Here is a 26,339-nt window from a genome sequence, read left to right on the forward strand (position 1 = left end):
AGATGAACATTTTAAGGCAAGTTGCATCGGTATTACCCGACCGTTAGACTATAACTGTGAGGCCGTTTTGTCGTTGACATCCGGCTAACGGCTAACAAGGACCGCCGAAGATTTTCCCTCTTCGGTTTTAATCCTTTCGAATACTCTCGGAGGGTGGCAAATTACTGACCACCGACAGCAACCCTTGAAACCCTTTTCAAAAAGGTTCGATCCCGTGACAACGAATGCGTCCTTCCCTCCTTTTTTTGCACTACAGTTGTTCTCACCCTTGTCTCGCGTCGCCACCGTTATGGTAACGCGACTCTCTGGCTCCCTCTCTTCTCGTCCTCTGGCTCTTGTCCCCTTATTAACATTGACATCGCCGCCGCTTTTTCTTCGCAACGGCATCCCTTGGGGACCTTTTCTCTTTGCGCGATACCTGATCAATAGTGTACAACAGATCCGTACAAAATGTATGGCCTTTCGTGCTTCCAATTGTACGATACGCCAATAAGTAATTGAATGAACTATTAAGCCAAAAAGTAAATTAACAGTAATCGAAGACTCCAGAAACTTGGTTAGGGCTTTGTTATTATAAGTACATCATTTTCGCAATAGCGAAAAAATATGTGCTTAATTAGTCGATTGGCCGTACCTTCGCAGCAACCAAGTCCCACAGTGTTAGAAATGACATAACCTCCCCCTCGCCTGCATAGTTTATATGCATACCTTGATATAAGTTCCCTTAATTCAAATACATTTCCTAATCTTTAAAACGTGTTCAAAAACGTCAATGGGAAGAGACGGATGGAGTTGTGAATAGATTCGATAATGGAGTCGGTGCAAGGACGGACGTTACAACGTTCCTCCGTACGCTGGCGGACATGAATGCCTTCCCATCATGCATGCCGTTACCGTGTCTGTAGGGAAGGCATTCGTGTCCACCACTGTACAGGGTTTCGTTTGCACATTTTTATGATCTTCATTCCGTGCTGGGATGTCCCTCATGGGATATCAGCGCCACCGGTCGAGTATATCTCCAGTTATCGAGATAGCAAGAAGAATATAGATTTTTTTTTATTCCTTCTGCCACAACATGTCGGTATAACGTCCGTTCCGTACCGTGCATGTCCGGGCGAAAATGGAAATATCGTTTCCTTAAGATGGGTTTACATATGTCCGTTTCGTATCCGTACTGTATATTGGGTATAAATGCCTCCTTGAAGAACATGGTATACCATGTTACCAATGCCATAAGAATGAAGAAAGAAATAAGAACCAGTGTTAGAAGAAGGGAAGGCATTCGCGTTTGCTAGTGTACGGGACGGATATTGTACCGATACGGCACGAACATATATAAATCGATAATTATATTTAAATCTGGGCGTTCATACATTTGCATGTCCGTATACATATCCGTATCCGGTCATCCGTCCGTGCCAGTGCCCTGATAGGGATTCGAGCGGATACTTTCACCGAACTGACGGTACGGTACGGTGCCGGTCCCGAAACGTCAGACGGACTCCGACGTGACACCGACAGTTGCGGCAGGGAATCGGAAGAACACGGTGGCCGTGACATTGAACGGTGATCGCGGCATTGAACGTAGATCACGACAGGGTGAATACCTTGTACAGCGTGCATGGGTAGGGCACGGACACGTTTGAATCGGTCTTCACGGAGAGTTCGGCGGCTTCCGCAGCCAGTCGTCCAAGGGCGGAAGCGTCGGCCGCGGGTCGCCGGAGCGGGCAAACATCGAAGCTCCCGGATCCGGCGAGGGGGGCTAAGAAGGCCGGTAAAAAAGGTTGGATAGTTCCGCCGAGGCTGCTCAAGTGCACTAAGTGGTTCGAGTGGCCGCGGCCCGGGCACCGTCGGGCGCGCTCGGGCGCACTCGGACGCCCTCGGCCGCCGGCCGCGCGGAGACAAAGGCGGGCGCGCCGCGAGCCTCGCGGCTCCCCACTCGCGGCGCAACCGCCGGGGAGGGAGGAGGTACCTTCCGCGAGGCGAAGCGCGTCCGACTGAATGATCGGGAAGGCTCGAGACGGGAGATGTGCCGGGGCGGTCGCGCGGGAGAAAAGGAGCATCGCGACTCCCGGGCCCATCCGGTGGATCATCCGCCGGGAACCGAGCCCGGCCAGCCATGCGGCCGCGCGGAAATCGGGGAGAAAGCTCGGCCGAAGTGAACGAGTCGGCGCAGAAGCGAAGGGGACAACGGGAGGAACGCTTCGGGTGGACGACGAGAAGAACTTGCGAGGAATTGCCATTACTTAATGGAAAACGAATTCACCGATCGAACACTATTCCAGAGGGGTCCCCTCATCGAACGAAGTGCAGGTCGCTCGGAGTGTTCCCTGCTGGTCGACTCGCTTCTTTATTTGAAATTCGATATTTTATCAAAGTTAGGGAATCGAGACGAGTACCGTACCGGTCATTTGAACGGACAGCAAGGAAGACTTTGAAGAATGGACTCGATTCTCGTTCGCGGATAAAACAGAAAGAGTGAACATCGTCCGGTTCGTTCCCCGGGCCTGGAGGATACTTTTTGGTCCAATCGTCTGCACAATAATGAAAGCCTACCTGAATTGTCTGTACTTAATTGAGCTTATCGTAAGAAAAAAGCCCGGGTGAGGACGCGACCGAGGAATCGTATAAGGCTGAGTCGAGCCGAATCCTTAGGAAAAAAGGACGGAACTTCCGAGAGGTGCGTCTGACCCTGCGCCAGACGGAAAAAGAGAAGGGGCCTCTCGTCGATCGGAATTCGCTCGGTGGATTTATCCTCGGGCTCGAGGAGAGCTCGGCTTTTAGTCCGAGCAGCTGCAGACTCCCGAGTAGACGGTCGGCTGGGCGAGGACCTCCTTAGCCGCGCGCTCCCGCTGACACCTTTTCCAAAGTTGCTTAACCCACCGGTGGTCGCGTTTTCGAGGTGGGATACTTTCTTATGAAGCACCCCAGGGAGAAAGAAAATAAAGAGAGGGAGCGTTCCACCGCCACCAATAGGCAGGGAACATTTTCTCGGGAAGAAATTTATTTTCATTTTGTATATACCCATTGTTTTAATTGTGCAATAAGATAAAATTGAGCATGTACTATCTCGATAGTTAAGAATAGCAAAAATCTAGAGATAACTGGAATTTTCTCAAGCATTGCTTACTCTAAGGATCCTTTTCCGTTTGGCAAGGCCTAAACGAATTTTCTAACAAATGCCTTATAAATTGACTACGTACTTAAGAAGATAGAACGAAAGTTCAGAGGGTTGAGCTCCACACATGTTAATTTTCAGGGACCTTAAATATACAAAACATTTTCCTTTTGTTCTCAGGGAACAAATGATCGATTCAGAGATTCTGTAGTGGTCGGAAAATGGTACGAGGTCGAAATGTCAGATCCGCTCGATTAACAGAAAATTTAGAAATCATATTAGAGTTCGTAATCTACCTTAATATATCTACAACGTCTTGAAGATGAGTGGATTGTACGATGCTAACATCTTTTATCGGATATCTTAGGATAATCTAATCTCACTTGTCCGAGACACCTGATGTTTACTTGTGAACTTACTTCGTACATAAAATAATTCAATACTGAGTACTGCGACATTTTGGATAACCATTTTAACGCGCTTTTCCACCTGGGTTGAGCCCACATTATGCCTATTATTTATTATTTATTATTTATACACTATGCACATTATGCCACGTGCCTATTTTGCCCGATCACGATCGGGGAAGACTTCAGGGGCGCGGATTGCCTTTCGTCTGGATACAAAGGGGAAAGGACCCAGGAACTATATAGAAGGATAAACGTCGGCCAAGCCTCATCCGGGGAATTCATCCTTGGCTTGGGAGCCCCAGAGAGATACTTTCGGTCCAGACAGCTGGTTCGGCAGGCCCTCGACCACTACGAGGCAGAAACGAATGGCCACATCGAGGTCCCCAAGGGAATCGATACGCGTAGATCGATTGAAAGAATTTGTATCTTCACTTTGACTCTCTGCAAATTTCGAGCTCGAAGGATACTCCACTCTACCCCAAATATCGTAAAATAAGGGCGATATTCCCTAAATCACCTGCACAATGCCTACGTAAACATGTGGTACATGTATATTTTCCATATTTGTGCATTTTGATCGTAAAAATAATGCCGAAGTATATTTGAAATACTGGTTTATAAACAAATCCGTCCTCAGGATAATTGGGAACAACAGCTCCTGAAGTATAAGACATGCTTGACGCCAGAACACCCAAAGGGTACATTTTGCCCCCGGGCGCATATCATTTGCGCTTGTGTACCTCCCTTTGTTAGTTAAGTAGTACGTCGAAACTTTGTGGCTCCGATAAAGCTATCCTCCGTTATAATGTTCTGTAATTCATTTTCTTTGCTTTGAGCCATTAAACCCTTCTAAAATAGGAATTCACGCCCTAGGGTGCCTATGCGTGGCCTCTGGGAGTCATGGCGTTGAGCTGGCCCTCGGTTTTGATCTGCCACTTATAGTCATTGTCCTAAAAGTCTGAAGGAAAAATCGAGAAATGCTCAGGCCGACTCCAGGAAGTCCCCAGGTTGATACGTCGAATGACGAGAAGCTACTAGGGGTTTTTGAAAAATCGGGGGAGGATGGGACAGGGAGGCCGATCCGTGATCTTTATCCTGAACACGCGGGGGATGAGACGTAGTCCTGGCCTTCGCCAGGGATATCTCCCGAGGATGTGGCACGCTTTTGTGAATTCTTTTGACGTCAGCTTGAGAAGCGATATATCAATATTTATCCGTACCGGGAGTTGGGTGTGCCCGTACATTAAAAGGTGCACCGCGATGATAGCGATTCGAAGCTCGCCGATTTTTAACGATGGGGTGAAGTCGCTTTGAGATCATCGAATCGGATGCATCGGTACGCGTTATTATCCGTTTTAATTCGCTTTCTGGCGTTCGATCAATTCCCAGCCCATATCGGATAGTTTTAGACACATCAAGCTGAATAAATTCCCCGATGATCGATGGTTATTTTTCAACTCGGAGGATCGTTTGCCAATGGGAACTCTAGCTGTTGATTCAATATGCCGATACGAGCAGTCGCACCCGATAATTGTTGGCTTTTTCCTGAAATTTCCTCCCCCTGCGGAGATGGGACACGGCAATCAGTGATAATTGGCGGGTCCGATGGGAAAGATCACTTAGGAAGAAGCGTGGCGAGTTTCTACGACGTAATAGATTCTACTCTAACGCGTAGGGAATAAAAGTCGGTAGAGAATTTATTCCCTGCTATGAGCTTTTTTTTTAAAGAGTTTCAAACGGGATGAAAATGTGCAATGCAGACCGTTCCAGACAAACGAACTTACCGGCGATAAAAATAATAAAAGACTCGAGACTTCCGTGGTTGTTCCTTACATACGAATTAGCTTCCGAGTGAGAGCCGCGTATGAATTTATTATCTTACTAACAATGCATTTTAGTAAAAAGGATCTTAGAATAAATATACTTAAAAAATGGTCAAAACTGTAGAATTACGCTTGTATCCGGATTTTTTTCGCATACGAATAGATTCGCATGAAAATATTTCGCACTGGTGCGAAGTGGCGTCATTGGTCAATATTTGAAAGTCGCGTGCAAAACTGTCAATTTCACGCGCAAAAGTTAATCGGATGAACTCGAGAATCAGGGCTCCTATTCTCGAGTTCATATTAATTTTTTTTCGCATAAGAATAGAATAGTATAAAAATCTTGCATTGTAATGAAGTCACGTTAATAGTCAACATTTGACAACCGTATACGAAACTGTCAATTTCACGCGCAAAAGTTAATCGGATGAACTCGAGAATCAGGGCTCCTATTCTCGAGTTCGTATGCATTTTTTGAAAGTTGATCGTACGAACTCGAGAATCAGGGCACCTATTCTCGAGTTCATATGCATTTTTTGTGAAGTTGATCGTACGAACTCGAGAATAGGGTCTCAGGTCCCAGATCCCCGCAAAGGTCCGCTCGGCGTTTCCTGGCCGACCTTTGGTCATAGTCCTTGGTCAAAGTAGACCGTAATCGGCGTTCCCTGAAACTGGAGAGCTCGACCGGATCCCCGGTACCGGGGTCCCGGAAAAGTCTCCTCACGTCCCTGTCTGGAGCTCCGGCCGAGCGCGCAGCGAGCCGAGCACCTGCTCCTGCTCGAGCCGACCAGGAGACGTTACGTACGACCAACGTTCCCTCTGCGTTTTCCCTCTTGCTTGTTCCGGGCAGCAACCGGATACAATGGGCCCAGAGGTTCTCATCCATCCCCCCGCTTCCTGGCCCAAATAAAGCGCGGGTCTTGCCAAATTTCCCCGTTGAACGAGTTTCGCTCTGCGGCACCGCAAACGGAAACGCTGGAATCCCGCAGGTTTACGGTTACTTCAGAGGTATTCCTAAATGTTAAATTCTCTACTTTGTGGCATTACCGCGACATCATTACCGGAATTAAGCTGTACACTAGTCTTATCAAAAGCGGTCGCGTTAACAAAAGAGGACCAAAGGGGACGTTCCGTTCCAACGTATGGGAATGTTCCACTCCACTTTCGTCCAGGATCTTTTGGAAATTAGAAGAACATTAGACTGCGAAGGAACAACGGTGAACGATTCCACTGGGAGAATAATTGTTTCCGAATTGACGATCAGTGTGGTGGTGATAATTAAGTTGATAATTATCGGTGGAGTGAATAAACTACGGGTTAAGAGAGCGGTGGTTAGCGCGATTAGTCGACCCGTTCTGACATCTTAACAGCAGTGCATCGTTGGAATACTTAAAGTGCTATTCATTACACCACAGTGGGATAAATTTATCCGTACGGAGTTTATAAGCAGTGGCGGTGGCTTTACCTCCCAGGAATGAAGTAATACTTACGATACTAGTTTCGATTCACTTTGTAGCCGCTGTTTATTTTCCCTCGGCCGAAAAGCTTAAAAGAGAAAGATCACCCGTTGGAAATATTTCAAACTGGTTCTCCTCGAATTTCATGCAAACATCGACGGAAATGGATCGAAACGGAGGGCGCCGCAGTTTTCCGATACGTGTCGATGTATTCGCCAATTCCAAAATGTTTACCGAGTTTCTCGAAGGAGCGAAATGGAGATACGTACTTTTGAATGTCAAGAAGATTCCCCGCGTTGCTTAAAAGCCGATAGAAAGTTTGCGACGCTAAAATGGGGTATTAAACGTGACACCAAAAAATATCAGAAACTACCACGAGTCCCTCGAACGCTACGGCGCCATCTCCATCGCCGCGTTGTCCTGTCGAAAAGTCGAGAAAATAACGAATATTAACCGGAGTTACAAGCTGCCAATTACTTAACGACGAATGGATAAGTTCGAAGAGGCAGCGTTTATTTCCCCGAGGGGAGCTTTCCTGGTCGTTATTGGCTATTTTACCCTTCGTCAACTCGCAAGAAGTTAAAATTACGTCCAACGACCCATCGCCATTTATTCGGAATATATTTATCCCTTCTAATAACCAAAACTGACAAAAGAAAATGAAACAAAAGAAAAGGAATCGCAATGGCCACCGGCAATCCCTGTCATCCGTTCTTCCGATCGCCGGAACGTTAAGGGGATGTGAAAGTGGCATCCGAAAGCTCAATCGTTCATAAAACTTTTCTACGAAATAGTGTCTGAAATCGTTTCATACTTAAAAACGTGAATATGGAGACCCTAAAGTAGGTCCTGAAACTCGTGAAATTTCACTTTTCATAAACTATTTTTAAAACGCCTACAAACAAATGTGAAAACAATTGAAATTTCACGAGTTTCAGGACCTTCCCTACAGTTTCCCTATTCACGTTGTAACGTTTCAAGCTATTCGGTAAACCGAGTTAGGAGAAAAGTTTTATAAATAAAATGAAAGTCGCATCCGAAAGCTCAATCGTTCATAAAGCTTTTCTACGTCCCGGGTGTCTCAAATCGTTTCATACTTTAAAACGCGAATATGGAGACCCTAAGGTAGGCCCTGAAACTCGTGAAATTTCATTTTTCATCAACTATTTTTAAAACGCCTACAAACAAATGTGAAAACAATTGAAATTTCACGAGTTTCAGGACCTCCCCTACAGTCTCCCTATTCACGTTGTAACGTTTCAAGCTATCCGGTAAACCGAGTTGGGAGAAATGTATAATAAACAAAACCCCTTCGACAGGACTTTCGCATCACCTTAAATCCACCGTTTAAAAACGTCATCCAGGACAGGAAGGACTCCTTGGCTCCCGCCCCGTTTTCGACCATTCCTCTGGCAGTAACTTTCCTCAGGTGAGTCCCGAGTCCCGAGAGGAAGTTAAAACTGTGTCGGACACACCTTCGGAATGCCGAAGAGCCGCGGAGCGTAAAACCAGCCAAGTCGAAAGGGTCTCCCTTTCTCTCTTTCTCTGCCCCTCTCTCCCCGGAGGAACTTCGTCTCTCCCGGTCTCGTCCCGGTCACGAAGGATTAATCGTTACGGCCGCACCACCCGGCTTACGTTCCTCGCTCTTTTTCCCCGCAGCCCTCGGTCTCGGCACATCGAGGGGTGTCGGTGCGTCTGGAACGGGCAATCATGTCGGCGTGTGCCACGTTCGGAAACAGCTGACTTATACTTTTTCCTTTCAAAGGTGCAGCTGGCTCCGTAGCCCGTAGGCCAACGCCGTCTGCGTTCCTTATACCTGGTGGCCCGCTGGCTAACGATCCCGCCGACCGGCCTTCGAATGCTCGGACGTGCGGATGGGCGGACGGACGGCGGATGGGCGGATGGGCGGATGGGTGGACGGGTGGACGGTTGACCGCCGAAAACCATTCGGCACCCAGAGATGCGGTTCTCCGGCCCAGAATGCCTGCACCCCGGTAGCGTAATGAACGACCATGCGGAATTTAGCCGCGCTATTTGTTGAGCACAGAATATCGGGAATTATCGGTTTTCCTACCGAGTAATGATAAAACGAGGGAAATTTTAAGGGATAATAATATCGGGAATTATCGGTTTTCCTATCGAGTAATGATAAAACGAGGGAAATTTTAAGGGATAATAATATTGGGGATTATCGGTTTTCCTGTCGAGTAATGATAAAACGAGGGAAATTTTAAGGGATAATAATATCGGGAATTATCGGTTTTCCTATCGAGTAATGATAAAACAAGCGAAATTTTAAGGGATAATAATATTGGGGATTATCGGTTTTCCTGTCGAGTAGAGGGAAATTTTAAGGGATAATAATATCGGGAATTATCGGTTTTCCTATCGAGTAATGATAAAACGAGGGAAATTTTAAGCGGTTTACTAAACTTGGTCAATCCTTATATAGCACGAATTTTCAATCACATTGTTTAGGTCGAAACATACAATTCCAAGTTTTACTTAAGGTGGTGTGAAAGCGGCATCGAAGAGATTTTGTTTATAAGACTTTTCTCCCAACTCGATTAACCGAATAGTTTGAAACTTTACAACGTGAATAAGGAGCATATAAGGAAGGTCCTGAAACTCATGAAATGTCAATTCTTTTCAAATTTCTTTATAGGTATTTTAAAAATAGTCTATAAAAATTGAAATTTCCCGAGTTTTAGGACCTACCTTAGGGTCTCCATATTCACGTTTTACAGTNGCCTCCATAATCACGTGCCGAACCTCCCAACGATTCGGTCCATCTAGTTTGGACCCGAGTTTTAGGACCTACCTTAGGGTCTCCATATTCACGTTTTACAGTATGAAACGATTAGAGACACCCATTTCGTAGAAATGTTTTATGAACGATTGAGCTTTCGGATGCCACTTTCACATCCCCTTAACACGATTTTGATATAGCACGGCCCTCAGGGAACAGGATTTCGAAATAACACGGAACGAATTAATTGTTTTATGAGGGGTTTAAACGTATTACGTTTTGCGTGGAAACATTTACGTGACGTATGGGGTAGATTGTTAGATACCGGGGTTGCTTATTTAAGTAGTTGGCTTAACAGCTTTTTCATAAGGTAAGCACAGTGTTAATATTAAGTGCAATTCAGTTAAACGCTCTCCCGTCAATGCTCTCGTCGCGATCGATCCTAGGAGTTATGATCGACGTTTTACCCTAGATGGCGTAATAAATTACGTGGCGTGTAAAAAGGGAGTGCGCCGTCGAGCGCTCGGTGTGCGATAAACTGAGGAAAGGGCCGTAATTGCAAAAGTTCCATGGCCCAATCGCTACCCATCTCATCTTATGTGCCGAGTCCATTTAACTATACGAGAAAGTCCCGACGGATTTACTGGCGTCTCATTACCTCTAGGTAATATCGGTGATAGTGCGAGATAGGTGTACGTATAAGGTGACAGAGAGGAAAAGAGAATCGAGGGAGGAAGAAAGAACGGGGAAGAAACCGCTAGCGGAGATGAAGGACCTGCATCCGTAAAAAGGCGTTCATATAATATACATACGGATAATGTAAGTAATATATGTATGTATAAATCATGCGTGTACCCAACTTTTCTATGGGTACAAATATAGATACATACGTATGTACCTTAGGGTTCCTTTGCCCTATCGGTCGATTGCTCTGAAATCGCGACCGATGTCCCGTTAACGTCCACCACTGGCATGTTTTCTCCGGATTTTTCCCCTTTATTAAACGCAGTTTCCTCCTCGGGGATTGCTTGAACGAAGCATCGATTAAACGGGGACTAGGAGATGAGGGAGACCCCTGTTTTCCAGAATGTAGGCAGCATTAACTACGGCCAGTTTATGCACCGAGAAAAATACTTTATCGACCGAATGGAGTGTTATTCTTTAGAAGGCTTCATGCATATTACACGTGATTAATTGCTTGCTTTGTATTAAATAATTTCGTTATTATTATGGTATCATCGTTATCATTAAACCGTGACCACTCAGGGTCGTCGTTAATAAAATTGTAAAATTGAGTTAATGGTATATTTTATGCACCAGTTTATGCACCGAGAAAAATACTTTGTCGACCGAATGGAGTGTTATTCTTTAGAAGGCTTCATGCATATTACACGTGATTAATTTTTAAAGCATTAATTAAAAAAAAAATTTTTTAAGCATTAATTTTTTTAAAAAATTAAATTCATATGTAATTGCGTGGAAATATCTGTGCGCACCCTCAAAATTCTTTAATTCTTAGGAAGGTGAGTGTCAAAATGCCATCACCAATGCAACATGGCGATGTTTTCTATCTCGTACAACGCTTTACAACCTTCCAACTTGCGTGATAAAATGATAAGAACTTCTGTAATAAAGAATGTAAGCGCTTAACAACGAAGCGCATAATCACGCAAACTCGTGCTCAGGGAATAAAGAAGAACGTAATATCGCAATACCTTACACGATAAGAATACGTCAATAACAAATAGTGATCCAGGGCAAGAACATAAATTGTTATACCTGGTTCAAGAAACGCTAAATTCCGGATCGTCGGTGTAAGATTCACCCTCGTCAATTTGAAGCCATTTTCATTACCGCACTTTGCAGTTCTGGTACAGTTTAGCGCAACCGTGTGTCGTTAACCAAACATTACACTTTCCCTTAACCCTTCGCCCTGTCGGTTATCGCGAACCGGAAGTCAAGGGCGACCTAGATGAAGATATCGCACGGGGCAAAATCCAAGAGAGGCAGGGCTAACAGGGCGTAAATTACTGGAATATTTCGCAGTGAAAAGGGTTACGGGCAGTAGAAAAAAAAAAAAAAAAGAAAAAAAATGGACACGCCTTAATATCGACCGACCCCCGTACGCACTTGCGTGAGTCTCGTCGCGCAACCCTTGTATCCCTCGCGGGTCCGTTTCTCCTCTCTTTCTCTCTCTTCCGGGCCCACTGGGCAGGAAACACGGGCACGAGCACGCTTATTGAAACCCAGTTTATCGTGCCAGATGCGTGAGTACCAATACGCATCCGCGTGCACGCACGGCCGCGATCGGGAACGACGGGGACGAAACGGTTTTCGTATCTTTCCAACGACACCGGGACCCTTCCCAAGACCGCGAGAGAGATAGACTTCTCAATTTACCCTCGTAATTTCAACCTGTCGAGAGGCAGGGAGGGCGAGAACGAGCCGTAAGTCCCTACCGAAAGAAAGAAGAGCGAGTCAATTCCCACAATTCCCCCGAGAACTGACCTCGCGTTCTTAAGATGTTACGAAAGTGTCATACACGTATATACGTACCGAAATGTCGAAATATTTATAAATCTTCTCTCCAAACAGGGTGCACCGAATAATTTGAAACGTCAGCACGTGTTTACGAAGGCCCTAAGGAAGTACGCGACGCTTGTGAAATTTCATTTTTCCAAAAAGAACAAATTATTTCTCCCAGACTGGAACCACGGACACATATATATATTTTTTTTTAATAAAATTTCATGAGCAAAATTTCATAATTTCCTTAGGGCCTCCATAATCACGTGCCGAACCTCCCAACGATTCGGTCCATCCAGTTTGGGGAAAGTTTATTATAAATATTTTCACGTTTCATATGTATAGAATGACCCTTTCATATCGCCTTATGTTCGGAAAATCTGTCACACGGTAAGTCGTAAATGCAAATCGCTCATCGAATTACATCGGATTGCTGTTGGGCTTGGAAAGTTTCTCCGAATCAGTCCCACGGGGTCGTACGCGGTTTTCGATTAATTCCGCGGTTTCGGGTAATGTCGATATATATACTACTAATTTGATGGCGAATTCGGCGATTCGCTTCCTCCTATGAATACCTACAAATGGACGTGGCGTACATGAATCGCGGTTTCTCGGTGTCAATGGACAGAACGAGGGTCGATACGCGTAAACGTCAACCAAAGGCCAATAGATCCGCATTCGTTCCGCTAGTCGCTCTTTTTAGACACGAGGGACGGCGAGAACGCGATCTTGATGCCCATCCATGACGTCGCTTGCTGGTTACGTGATCTCCGCCTCCACCGTAACCTCCTTATTAACTGGTCCACGTACTCCTCGTATACACCAGGCCGGACAGAGCCCCCCTGTGTTATCATTCGTCCTCTCGCATCCGATTATCGCGAGTCGCGCCTCGATTCGAATGGACCATCGGAGATGTTACTCATCCCGAGGTGCATAAAAACCCCGACTCTCGTTCGAAGAGTGCATGTGCATGCTTCGCTTGGTGATCCTTTCCCCTGGAAATGTTTATTAAACCGTTTTCCCCTGGGAAATCATTTTCCAATGGCTCCCGAAGAAAAGAAGTCTTCTTCGTGACCTACGTCGACCTGGTTATCTATCTTCCAAGTTTAATCATAAACCTTTGTTTTAAAGCGTCGTCAAGTTTGGGAAGGTCGAACACTACGAGAGTACTTTGAGTGTCCGAAAAATGTTGGCACTGGTGAAATTCGACGGTACTAAGAACAGGAAGACGTTACCCGTTGCCCTCGCAATTAAAACAAATTAGATGCCCCGGTACCTTTGTGAAGTATAATTAAATTTTCGTATATAATTGTGAAACATTTCGCTTGACGTTTCGCTCTTTAGCAATTCCCAAGTTGAAACGTCAACGCGGGTGTGGACCGTTTCGCTTTCTCGGCGGAGTCAAAATTAAGGAGTTGAATTTAATTACGTGGATGTGTACAGTTTGAGGGTCGTTGAGTCAATTCATTGATATGACTCGGAACGTATTGAGATCCACGAAACATACTTTACCGAGCTTTTAATCACGTTACGAGTGTTTTCACTTTTTCATTTATTTCTTTAACGTCCCCTCGTTTAATTACTTTCAGAAATGGCGCTAATCTTGTCTTTTGGTTCTGGTGTGGACAGAAAAATCCAAATTTTCAACGTGTCAAAGTAAAGGGACGACATATTCTGAAATCGTACATTATCAATCGTTTCTCATATCAGACCTTCAATAATTGTATATTGATCGAAATATGAGAGCTCGACGGCATTTTGATTCTGGTGTGGACTGAAAAATCCAAATTTTCAACGTGTCAAAGTAAAGGGACGACATATTCTGAAATCGTATATTATCAATCGTTTCTCATATCAGAGCTTCCAATAATTGTATATTGATCGAAATATGAGAGCTCGACGGCATTTTGATTCTGGTCCGGGCTGAGTTAAAAAATTGTTTTGAAAAATCCAAATTTTCAATCTGTCAGGACAATTCTTAGATGATCAGGAGTGACGTGTCAAAGTTTCGGACAGTTCGGTCTGATACCCTTGAAAAAAAAGTGTTGTATTCGAATCGACTGATTTGAAGGGGGTTTCACTCCACCTTAACGAGTGGAGGCTGCGCTGTCTCGCCTCGTGGAAAGCCACCTCCTTAGGCAGGAGGCGCAGGTGGATCGTTTTCAGGACCGGGCACCTCTCGGTGCTCGTAATTCTCTCCTCGATGAGCGAACTCGCCCGCGGCGTGCACTTCCGAGCGTGCACGTCGAGTCCCGAGTGTACCGTACACGTCACGCTTACGTGCACGCACGATCGCGTACACGCCTTGAGCGTCAACTCATGGATGCGTGCTCGTCCCTCGACAAGACCTTTTCGTTATCGTGACCCTTTCATTGGAAAAATGAATGGGACGTTCACGATATAATATCAGCCCATTTTATCAACGTATGAAGTGTCGATACATTTTAGGTAATCAAATGGAATTTGAGATTACGCGATGGGAGTAAGGAAATTTGGAAAATTAATAAGATCTCGTAGGAAGATATTCCTAAGTGGAATCGATTACTCCTGAAAGCATTGTTCGCATAAAGGGAAAATCTACGAGGTTCGAAAGAGTTTCTACATTTTAATGTACCACATATGTTATTGCAAAATAATCTACGACGTATGAGTTGGTGGGATATACATTTAGTAATGCGGCACTTTATCCGCGATAAACATCGAGGTACAAGGAGATGATTTATTATGAATGGGGGTATTTCATCTCATGAAAACTTTGAAAGGTTCAAATTGGCTTTGATCTCGGTTACTTGTCTTCAAACTTAATCCGCACCGAATATGACAAGTGCTTATTGTTAATCCTTCATTGGCTGTCAAGAAATGTAGACAGTTTTCATGAGTTGAATCGCATCCACTCTCTCTCTTTCTGGGAGTGAAATGCGCACGGAATGTCCGGCCTACGTTTCCGTGCTGATTTACTTATTGAGAGGTGATTTGACGTATTGTGAACCGAGAGTAAGGCGCATGTATATGTATTTGGCGCGAAACTCTACTTTGGCTAACAGCGGGATTACAGCGCAATCGTCTGTCGATGAGGCTGAACGATGGCGCAAAGAGGAAAGAAACATTAAAGGAACATAGAGGTCCCCGTATTCCACCGTTTCTCAAGGCGTTTACTTAAAACTCATTGAAATTCAGAGAGTTCAAGCTGCCCGTTCCTGGATCTTTTATTTAGTACCTTTTGTATCGTTTTCATTCCCAAGAAAATTCCCGCTCTCGGAGCCGTGCAGGTTGTCGCACTCTTTGAGAGGTACCAGTTTCTTTAGCAATTCGTGCAGAACGAAATAACACCCGAAGTAATGTTTATCCAATTCTAACCGAGAGCGCATGTTTTCCATAATTTTTCAAGGAAAGACAGGCAACAATAATGCCCGGAATTGTATAGTACTAATATAATATTTTACGCGATCAAGAAAATTGGCTAGTTCCACGGTAGTTCTTAAATCACGAAAACCAGAGTAATTGTCACCAGTACGACACTCCATAACAATATTCAATAACTTCGGCCAAACGTAAAGTAAGTCATGGTGTAAAAGTATAGGTAATGATATGGTATTAAAAAGTGGAACGTTAAGAAACGTCGATTGGTAAACTGCGCACAGTTTAACGCGACAAAAAGGAATGTTGGAAATAGCCATAATTTAGACAAGTGTAATCATATTGTAAAGCAACGCATAGGAATCAGCCCCAGGGTGAAATTACCAGAGCTGACAAACTACAAAGCGAATTGTTATAAAACCCACTTAGTCGCGTAGAACAATCGACCGAGCCTTTGTATCGTTAATTCGCAAGCAGTTGTCATTGTTACAAATTGCAATAATAATTGTAGGTACGACGCAAATTTTCTCCCACAGCATCGATGGTGTTGCAACCAAAGGCACTGCAATTGCGACAAGAGTATTCGACACGTATTAAACAGCAGTCGTACAATGTCAACATATTGCCAATGCCGTGCTCGAATGATATCCCACCTCCGAGCAAACGCCTCGGATTAAATAGCAATTTATCGGAACCGATAACACGGAAGCATCGGATACGTAGAGTATGTCTTCCTGCAGCAAGCAAGCCGACCATTCGTAACATACCGGAGGAACATCGCGAATCCGAAAGGAGCGATTCCTCCAGAAGCAGAAATTCTGAAGTCTTGAGCCAGAAGGGTGATCGTACCGGTGGATTTCCTGGGGGGCGAAACTGCATCCCCCGGGCGCGTTCAGGGAAAGTCTCTTAATTTCCAGTAAGCAAACCGACCATTCGTTAGATACCGGAGGAACATCGCGAATCCGAAAGGAGCGATTCCTCCAGAAGCGGAAATTCTGAAGCCCTGAAGGTTGATCGTACCGGTGGATTTCCTGGGGGGCGAAACTGCATCCCCCGGTCGCGTTCAGGGAAAGTCTCTTAATTTCCAGCAAGCAAGCCGACCATTCGTTACATACCGAAGGAACATCGCGAATCCGATAGGAGCGATTCCTCCAGAAGCGGAAATTCTGAAGCCCTGATCCAGAAGGGTGATCGTACCGGTGGATTTCCTGGGGGGCGAAACTGCAACTCCCGGTCGCGTTCAGGGAAAGTCTCTTAATTTCCAGCAAGCAAGCCGACCATTCGTTACATACCGAAGGAACATCGCGAATCCGAAAGGAGCGATTCCTCCAGAAGCGGAAATTCTGAAGCCCTGAGCCAGAAGGGTGATCGTACCGGTGGATTTCCTGGGGGGCGAAACTGCAACCCCCGATCGCGTTCAGGGAAAGTCTCTTAATTTTCAACAAGCAAGTCGACGCATCGTTATATACCGGAGGAACATCGCGAATCCGAAAGGAGCGATTCCTCCAGAAGCGGAAATTCTGAAGCCCTGAAGGTTGACCGTACCGGTGGATTTCCTGGGGGGCGAAACTGCATCCTCCGGTCGCGTTCAGGGCAAGTCTCTTAATTTCCGGCAGTCCGACCGGACCGTAAGGCGCCGTCGAGGTTCGGCACCCTCGGGACCTAGGTTCCCCGGAAAGGCTTCGAAGGCACCTCCTCGTCAATGCCCCGAAAAACGGGGACTAGCCACGCAAACCCTCGACTCTTCAGCGAAATAGAAATCTAGGTGCGGCATAAGTTCACGGAGATTTATTGCACTTTGACACCTGTTGCGAGGGGGCGAGAAATGCGCTTACGCGGAATCAATGGAAACGACGAACCTGGGAGAAGCTCCCGACTCGGCAATGCGGAAAGTAAACGCGGAGAAACGCGCGAGACGAGACCCGGAAAGAAGCTTCGGGGGCGACTAGTCGGGAGCTTTCGAAAGTTTCCCGAGAAAAACGCGCCGGGATCTTGTACGGTCCTCGCGTTTGCGACTTCCGTTCCGTCGCGGAGGTATCGGGAGACGTCGCGGGGTGTCGCGCGGCGTTCCGTGCGATCACCTATGTAGGCCCCGTGCGGTGTTCTTCTGGTGCCAAGGCCGCTCGGCGAACGAGAGAGAAAGAGAGAAAAAACGGCGCCCGAGAGAACGAGCTACGACGGGGAGAGTGGCCGCCTTGCTTTGGCCGATTTCTTGCGGTGAAAACCGACGCAAGGTTAAGCCGTATTGCGTCGTCCTCTCGCTCCACCCCGGCCGATTGCGATTACGCAATCGCGCTGTCTCCCGATCGAATCGAGGGGCCGTGGCAATTTCGTCGGGCCGATCTTGCAATCGATTTTGCAAATGCTCGCTGACGAATTCCATGTATACCCTTCGATGTAATACCGCACGGCGACGCGGTGGACGTGCACGCTCGAAAATCGCGGACCCGAGGGTGGGCGGGAATTTTGATTAATAGAATTCACATCGATTCAATTTGGATTACTCGAAACAAACGCGCGTAATGAAGTACTTGGCGTTTGCTCGGAACACAGGCACGTAAGGTCAATTTGTCGAATTATAAGTTCATAGTGACTATTACTTGAGTTTGCAGAACGCGTTGATGTACGCAATTTTCCGTTGAAGCTTGCGAAAGGAATATGTGAAAAATCGGTAGGTAATTTCGGGTTTTGTTAAGTTAAATGATGTTTTTTAGAGAATTTACTTCATGTATACCCTTTGATGTAATACCGTACGGCGACGCGGTGGACGTGCACGCTCGAAAATCGCGGACCCGAGGGTGGGCGGGAATTTGCCTGATACAAATTTGATTAATAGAATTCACATTGATTCAATCTAGATTACTCGAAACAAACGCGCGTAATGAAGTACTTGGCGTTTGCTCGGAACACAGGCACGTAAGGTCAATTTGTCGAATTATAAGTTCATAGTGACTATTACTTGAGTTTGCAGGACGCGTTGATGTAGGTCATTTTCAGTTGAAGCTTGCGAAAGGTATATGTGAAAAATTTGTAGATAATTTCGGGTTTTGTTAAGTTAAATGACGATGAGAATTTACATAATTAAGAAAAGTCATTGGGTCCACGTGCGCGTTCAACACGGTCTCCGACATTTGTGTGTGGTTTTCAAATACCCGACGGTGAGTCCTTTACTTTGATTTCTTTCTTTTTTTTTTTTTCAAATAATACCGTACCACGCAGGATCATTTTTCGCGCCACTACGTCTTCTAGCGCAAATGCAAACGTTTATTAATTTTACAAACCCGTATTAAACATCCAAAACCCATTACTACGAGACATTATGAAGTGCCTTTGGAACGTAACAGGTGCCCATCGAGTTCTCGGTGGCCTAGGAAAAATCTCTCATCGGTGTAATTTTCCGCAAATGTCAGGAAGAAATAAGAAACGTTCTTTTCTTTCATTTGACTCTGCTCTTTTGTCGAGGAGAAGAAATTTCGCCGCGGCGGTAATCCAGTGAAAAAAATTAACTTCGAATATCAGCGACCGCGTGATTTCCCAAGTCCAACAAGGGAACGAAAGCTCGGACGGTGGAACCAGCGCGGAAAGACCGTCGCGTGACTCAACCTCGGTTCCGAGGCGAAGGCCGCGTTTTGTCCGGGCGATCGTTCGCGAATCGAGATTTCGCAACGCGTCCGAGGAATAAGGACGGAATTACGGTCAAACCGGGTAACCAAGTTCGTCACTTCTAAGCCCGTGAAATCTTGGGAGCGCGCACACGTTGAAGAAATTAGACATCTTTGGCCGGATCCTTGAGGCGGCCGTCTCCCCCGGGAGGCAGAAAAACGACCGCGAAGCCATCACCCTTCGCCTCGTCTTCGCATGTGGTATCGACGTAGAAGAGCTGCGACGGAATTCGTGGAGCCACCAAAAGTATCGTTGCAGAAGGAGCTTTTGCACGGGAATGAAGTAAGAGCTTCCATTTTGGAGGCATAACGATTACTTTAATTTTCAATTCCGTCGAGCAATAGAAACTTTGCCGCTTACTTTCAAAGGGTGTTCATTACCGATAAGTAAATTTCACCGTAAACGAGCAACGTCGTGCGGAAAGAGGAAAGGTTGGACAGAAACGGTCGAGAAGACAATGGTTGTGTACACTGTGGGACATGTTCTTAAGTCAAAGGCTACCGATGGACTTTTTAGGACGCCGATAAACAAATTCTAATGCTCCACGTTCGCGGGAAATGTTTTGCGCCATAACAAATTTGGTGTTAAATTGGCAAATGTAAACGTGCATGCACCTGAAATACAATAGTACCGTAGGGGAAGTTTATAACAACCATTTATTTCTCAGAGGTCGGTTGGCTACATGTTCGCCGCTGACATGTCGCGAACTCTGCCGACATGGCACTACTTTTTCACTCCTGTAGTGTATCACCTCAGGGACGACTCTAGAGAACAGGACCCCGGTCCTCAGGGGCGGTGCCTTACAGTACGACATAACGTATTATTCAGAATATGTATGTAGTTTAACATTATTTGACGCGTCATACGTATTTTTATTTTTTTCACAATATACCGTTATAAAAAATACAGCCACAATTTGAGTTACTAAAAAATACTGATTGAAAATCGACCAGAGATTTATTCGTTGTAATTATAATAATGTTTTAATCATCACAATGGGATGTAATTGCAAGCGAACGACGCGTATAGAAGGATATGATTGAAAATACATTTTAAATTACGTCACTTCCAATACAGGAGAGGATATTCCGACGTGACGACAATTGTCCGTACGTGACATTCGGTATAACCTGAATCTGCTTTCCATCCGGAATAATACTGATAATAATAACAATATCGGCATCGCGGGGGGTTCGGAAATTAACCATACTTCGAGAACAGTAATAATAAAACGGCAATATTCAATTTCGCTGAAAATATAGTCAAAGCAAAATGAAATGAAGAAGAGCAAATGCAAATGCTTCTAAAGGCTTTCAAATGGAAGAATGATCGGAAGATTATTATCGCGCCAAGAATTCATACTTATAATGCTAAGTATTAAAAAATTACCTTATTGTAACAAATACTCTGTTACCGAATATAATTTTATATATAAAAACGAAGGTGTTCAGAATAATTATAACACATTTAATATATTACTAATTGTAAGTAAACTGATGTAGCATTTGCAATGATGAAGACGACTAGCAGGCGTTTTGATATTGTCCTTTACTCTTACCAAGCTTCCTACATGTAAAATAACAACCACATACAGGACGAAAATAAAAATTATTTTTCAACGGCAGTTGTGCACAAAGTCGTATTAATTAACATTGTTTCCATCAACGTCAGTTGCATCAACTTGGCCACAATACGATTTAATTTGTCATATTTCATGGATTTTTTGTTAAACGATTGATTCGATCGGCCAATTCATCCCAATTCCGTTTGGAGCATCAACTTAGCCACAATATGATTTAATATGATACGTTTCATGGATTTTTTGTTAAACGATTGATTCGATCCGTTAATTCATCCCAATTCTGTTTGGAGCCTCAACTTGACCACAATACAATTTAATTTGACATATTTCATGGATTTTTTGTTAAATGATTGATTCGATCGACCAATTCATCCCAATTCCGTTTGGAACATCAACTTAGCCACAATACGATTTAATTTAACATATTTCATGGATTTTTTGTTAAATAATTGATTAGACCGGCCAATTCATCCCAATTCCATTTGCAGCATCAACTTGGCCACAATACGATTTAATTTGACATATTTCATGGAATTTTTGTTAAACCATTGATTCGATCGGCCAATTCATCCCAATTCCGTTTGGAACAGATAAGTTATAGCGACTTACCGATCGCGGGAAACCGCAAAACTGCGTTTCTTCTTCTTCGTGTTAGTGGAGTGTCGGGCGCGTTCCCCAGCCGCCGTGCCCTCGGGACGGGCGCTCCGGGAGTTTCAACGAAATCGTCCAGGTGGAAAGTGGCTTCGTCCCTGCAACGGGAAAAATGGAATCGAAATGACATTACCACCAGTTACGTTTTTCATCCCCTCTCGGAGATCGAAACCGAAGGCCGAGTGCTCGATCGATGCGCACCGACCGATAGTCATTAATTTCCCGCGATCGGGGCGATTGCGAGAACTCATTGCAGACGCATTGAAGGAATTCCTCGGCAGGAGGAGAATGGAAAAAAGGAAAACAATCTGTCAATCACAATCGCTTGCTGATAATTCGGCTTAACGCGTCCAAATTTTCAGGGATTTCCGCGGCGGCCAGGCAGAATTTGCATACATCTATCAATAACTAATCGAATACGCTGATTTCGCAGCTAGGAGCAAAAGGATGAAGGAAATGTGCGATTTTCCGAGCCGGCTTTCGGAAATATTCAGGTCGGGTGGGTGCTTTAATTCCCAGGATGAGAAGTACGTTTATCGGTAATTTGTCGATACTTATTATTTGTTCAAAATATCCTACTTATAATTAGTAAGCATTCTAGGGTCTGCTGAGTTGATTTCGCCTGGAGGTGAATACTTAAAAATATTTTCCCAAGATTTCTTAATACACTGACTATGCAAAATCACGTATACGTGATTTTGTTTTTTTGTAATAAGTAATAGGAAATGTTAGGCTCCACAACGTTTGGTATATCATGGAAAGTGACATTAAAAGGGAATTGTTTTTGCTGCATTGTTCTTCGGAAATGTCGCCTTGTTCTAACGGAAGCCGAGAAGGCTAAATATGCGGCATTGCTACCGCGAGTCGCAGATTCCGGTGCAACATTGTGCTCCTTTCCGTTTCATGTTTTACCAAGTGCACATGTGCGCGTGATTCTCCTTCTGGTACTCTTATTCGACGCGATAAGTTCTCGGTAAAGTGTGGGCAAAAATGATCTCCCTGGTGGACGTTTTTACTCGAGACCCACGCGGCCGCGTACATCGGTCGTGCTCCGTTTATAGCTCGCAACGCCGAGAGCTTCTTTCTGACTTCGTTCGTTTCTGCATGTGTGATAAATATGCAACGACGTTTAAAGAGCCGCAAGCAATCCTTAGAACGCGCCGTTTAATGTACTTCGTTGGAAAAAGATTCTGTTTGTACTCGTAATATCGAGGTACGGTGGAATGTCACTGGAAGTACATAGCTGAGCTACCTTCTCCTCGGTAGAACAAAGATTTTCAAAGTGAAATACTTTTCACGCTTTACACATTCCTGCTCCTCTATCACATACCTCTAAGTCATTTCCTCAAATGTAAATATGTAATGATGAAATTCTTATATTGACATAGGATACATTTTTTATTTAAATAAGGTAATTTTCAGAATATTCTAAATTCCTTTAATTTACGTATTTGCTAGTTTATCGATAACAATCCAATGCCTAATATTTTCAAATTTTCAACGTAACAATGATCAAAGTGCATCTGTCTAATAATTAAAGCAATTGAAGTCGAAAATAACCTAAAAAAATTAGTTTTCTTGAACTTGACCGCTGACGTACGTTATCAAGAATTTAATTTTTTTTACAATTATGTAATTTCGACGAGAGTGCGCGCGCAGCATTTTTCTTAATATGCGAGTATAAAATAAGCTTCGTACGTGATTTTTGTAAGCCGTACCTTGAAAAGCTATCCCGAACTGTATGTATTCTCTTAACCTACACAGGTCTCTTAACCTATAGAGGATTCCTGGCTGTCGCAACGAGGTCGTCAAGTCCGTTGTGTCTCGTAAAACTGGAAGGAGCGTAATTCGCGGGAATTCACGTGTAACCGTGAACATGGATCTTCACTCACGTGAAGTTCCTCGTCCTCCTGAAGTTAGATAAACGGCGTAATATCCACATATAACCACATTCAGCTGTCTTGGTTCGCCCCTAGATCGACGGTAAAATCCGATTCCCCTATGAGGGAATAGTTATTAACCTCCATGGTCATAAAGTGGATATTCCCTTTAGGCGAGGACTCCCTCGCGAGCACTCCATTCGATCAAGCGTACATACTTAATTTGGGCGAAAACTTTCAGCCAAATCGATTTGTCAGAAAGCTAATAAGAACGCGTTATTTGAGGTAGAGCTAAAGATAACCCACGTTCGGATCGAAGAACGTATTTTGGAAACACCGTCGTCGACGGTCGCCTGGACCGAGATTTACGGCTGACGTAACTCGGTGCCGTGTTTACAGGTTAGGGACGTCACAGGTTAAATCCCGAGGTGCGAGGAAAGGCACTTTCCTTCCCCGCACCTTACGTAAGCGAGAAAATACCTTGTTCCAAACAAGAAGTACTGAAATCAGCTCTACGCCTAACGGTCTCGCGAGAACGAGAATAAAATAGCCGGCGATCTTGTCCTGGTCAAGGAGCCCCGTAGGATGTCGCGGTCTTGCCCGCGCTTTCTTTCTTTCCACTGTCTCCAGTGTCGCCACGGTCACCACTGGTCACCACTCAGCCGGTGTCGGTGTCGGTGCCGATTGGTCTTCGGCTAAGTTCACTCGGTGACACACCCCGCATGCGCGCCGCGCTCGCTCCTCCTGGTTTCGATAGATCGCGGTCGATCGCGCAGCGACAGCGCCGCGCAGTGGCGAGAAAACAAACAACAGTTGTGTTTACGTCGTTTCTTGTGTGCGCGGTTCACGGGCGGTTGCATTCCTTATTAACCGGAGGCTCGCAAAAGCACGAAGGCAGAATTGAGTTTGCTTAATTGACGACGGGTAATCTGGAGATTTATGCGAATCTGCACCTCGGAATAATCTAATAGCCAGGTTTTTGTATCTGAAAGGTACGCGTCCTTTAATTGGCGCGTAGTCACGGTGAGGGATAATGAAATGAGATTTTGAAAAGATGTTAACTTTGTTGTTTTGCCGATGGGTCTCGTGTCACCTTGAATGTATTGTTTCGAGTGGGGAAGATAGGCCGGATTATTGGAAGTATCTGGAATCTTTAAATCCACTTCTTAAGTAGTCCAGAGTTTTGTAGACACTGAATATAAAGAAATGGGTTTTTTATTTAGGAGTTTTGAAGATTTTATTGTAAGGAACGTTTTGTTATAAGTAAAGCCTCTTTCAATTTTACAAACGTAATGTATGTATCATTTTCGCGTTGGTGAACGAAAAGAGAAACGTTGCTTAGTGTATTTGTAAAATAATCATTTCTGCGATACCGTGTTCGGGAGTAAAATATTTTCACATTAAATGTCATGTGTCTGTACGTAATCGTAATGCCGTGACGCAATCACCGTTTGGAGCATGGTAAGAAATCGATCGTAAAAATAACTGGGATTCTTAGTACTTCGTTGATACGTGAAAGTTCGAACAAAAAATTGCCTCGCTTCCGACTGATTTTACCACACACAGTGCAAATTATTTTTCATATTTTTACATCTTACTAAAGTGCTAAAACTCGTAGTAATTGTTTGAACCTATGTCTTATCCTACATGTACTTATTTTATGTCCGTACAGTACCACGGCTAACGCGAAAGTCGTTTAGTGTTGTTATAATATCGTTATGATAAAATAAAAACTATTCAGAATAATTTTATTATTTTAAACCTGCAGTCAGATTTTTCATATTCAATTAATTGAGTAAAATCCATTTCTAATACTATCAAAGATAAAGCCGTAATTTGAATTGTCGCACAGAGATAAAAGATAAGTTGACTGAAACAAATATTGTTGCCTGAATCATATTCGATTGCAAGAAACAATTATTTTGTTGAGATGAAAAATTGATGTAGTTGATTTAAACGAATGATTTAATTCGAATGTGGAGTTTTAACCAATTGATTGGGTGATTGCCTCTAATAAGAAAAAGTTAATTCAATTACCTACATTTTTGGTAGAAATAACACACTGATGTCGTCAATTATACAAAATGTAGGAGGGATCACCGAAAAATAAAAAAATGTTTATTCAATTTGATATTTCTTTGGACGTATTTGATCGATTTTGTTATCGCAATGCATGTTTGTTTGAATCAACCAATTTTTTTCTCAGTGCGGCATATTGAAATAACCTGACCATTTCTAATATTATGAGCACAGGTATAGAGTACGTTTATTCATCATTATTTTTCTCTTCTAGGTTGGTCATACGAATTAGCAACTGTACTTAGGCATTGAAGAATAATTCCGAGGACGATGTGAACGCTCGAGGGTAAAATCAACATTTGTTTTTTATATTTTTTATTGTACGGTGTATGGATGATCCCGTGGCTTTTGTTGAATCCTAGATAAACTGAATGTGGAATTTTTCTGTTATAATCGCTTATCAGTTCATATCTAGATTGGCCGGTTGTCAGAACATGCTGGACATTGGAAGTCGGTCGTTTCAAGGATAATTACATTTCAGAGGCAAGTACATAAATATTTTGCTTTGTCGAAAGTTGCTTCTTTGCCTATTGCTCATGTTAGAATGTTGATAGATCACGATGTGGCATGTGTCTATCCGGTGAAAAGCATGCACGAATCACGCGGTGACAATTCGATCGATCGCCCTCTTAATTCCCCCTTCTCCATCAATAACGTGCGTCCACGGCTTATTGCAATTGAACGAGTATGATAGAAGTGACAAAGCAAGAGCGCTTCCGCCTGAAACCTAGAGATAGAAGACAAAGCTTGTAATTTCGTTCAATCGAACGTCATTGATGACGTATTCAGCGCCGATTGGTTAATCCAGCTAAAGTGATTTAAACGGATATCCAATTGGTTTATTTAGACCCGAGGGATAGAGTAAAATGTCGGTATAAAAAAATATTAACTAAATTTAATAGAAAAAAATAACAGAGAAATATTGAGTCAAACTGACTTCGCGACCGATTGATATGGGTGTGCTCATTAGCGTGCGTTAACTCCTTTAAATCCTTTTTGCAGAATTGTAATAAGCACAATCAATTTTGTACATACGTATATTCA

At 44.1% G+C, this 26,339-nt stretch overlaps 1 protein-coding gene and 1 long non-coding RNA gene across 4 annotated transcripts in view; one reads left to right on the forward strand and one right to left on the reverse strand.

Moving 5' to 3' along the window:
• LOC105703925 (brain tumor protein) overlaps positions 1-23,867 on the reverse strand; it is a 125,409-nt gene extending 101,542 nt beyond the window's left edge. Inside the window, exons 1-2 of one of the 2 annotated variants that reach the window (XM_012432714.2) lie at positions 23,697-23,867; positions 21,295-21,434 (exon numbers count right to left, since the gene is read on the reverse strand). The gene's annotated coding sequence lies outside the window, so the exon portion shown is untranslated. Of the gene's footprint in view, positions 1-21,294; positions 21,435-23,228; positions 23,296-23,696 lie in introns of those variants that run through there. The other variant, XM_012432715.2, reaches the window with a different exon arrangement.
• Positions 23,868-24,022: 155 nt separating this feature from the next.
• Positions 24,023-25,778, forward strand: LOC111673946. 2 transcript variants are annotated; one of them, XR_002762178.1, is made up of 3 exons: positions 24,023-24,677; positions 25,510-25,581; positions 25,700-25,778. It is a non-coding gene; the product is annotated as an uncharacterized LOC111673946 (long non-coding RNA). The 2 variants fall into 2 exon arrangements; XR_002762179.1 differs by having other exon boundaries at positions 24,023-24,208.
• Positions 25,779-26,339: the final 561 nt, after the last annotated feature.

Source organism: Orussus abietinus, unplaced genomic scaffold, assembly GCF_000612105.2.
Source record: "Orussus abietinus isolate OABI.00-Male unplaced genomic scaffold, Oabi_2.0 scaffold36, whole genome shotgun sequence".
Classification (NCBI taxonomy): Eukaryota; Metazoa; Arthropoda; class Insecta; order Hymenoptera; family Orussidae; genus Orussus; species Orussus abietinus.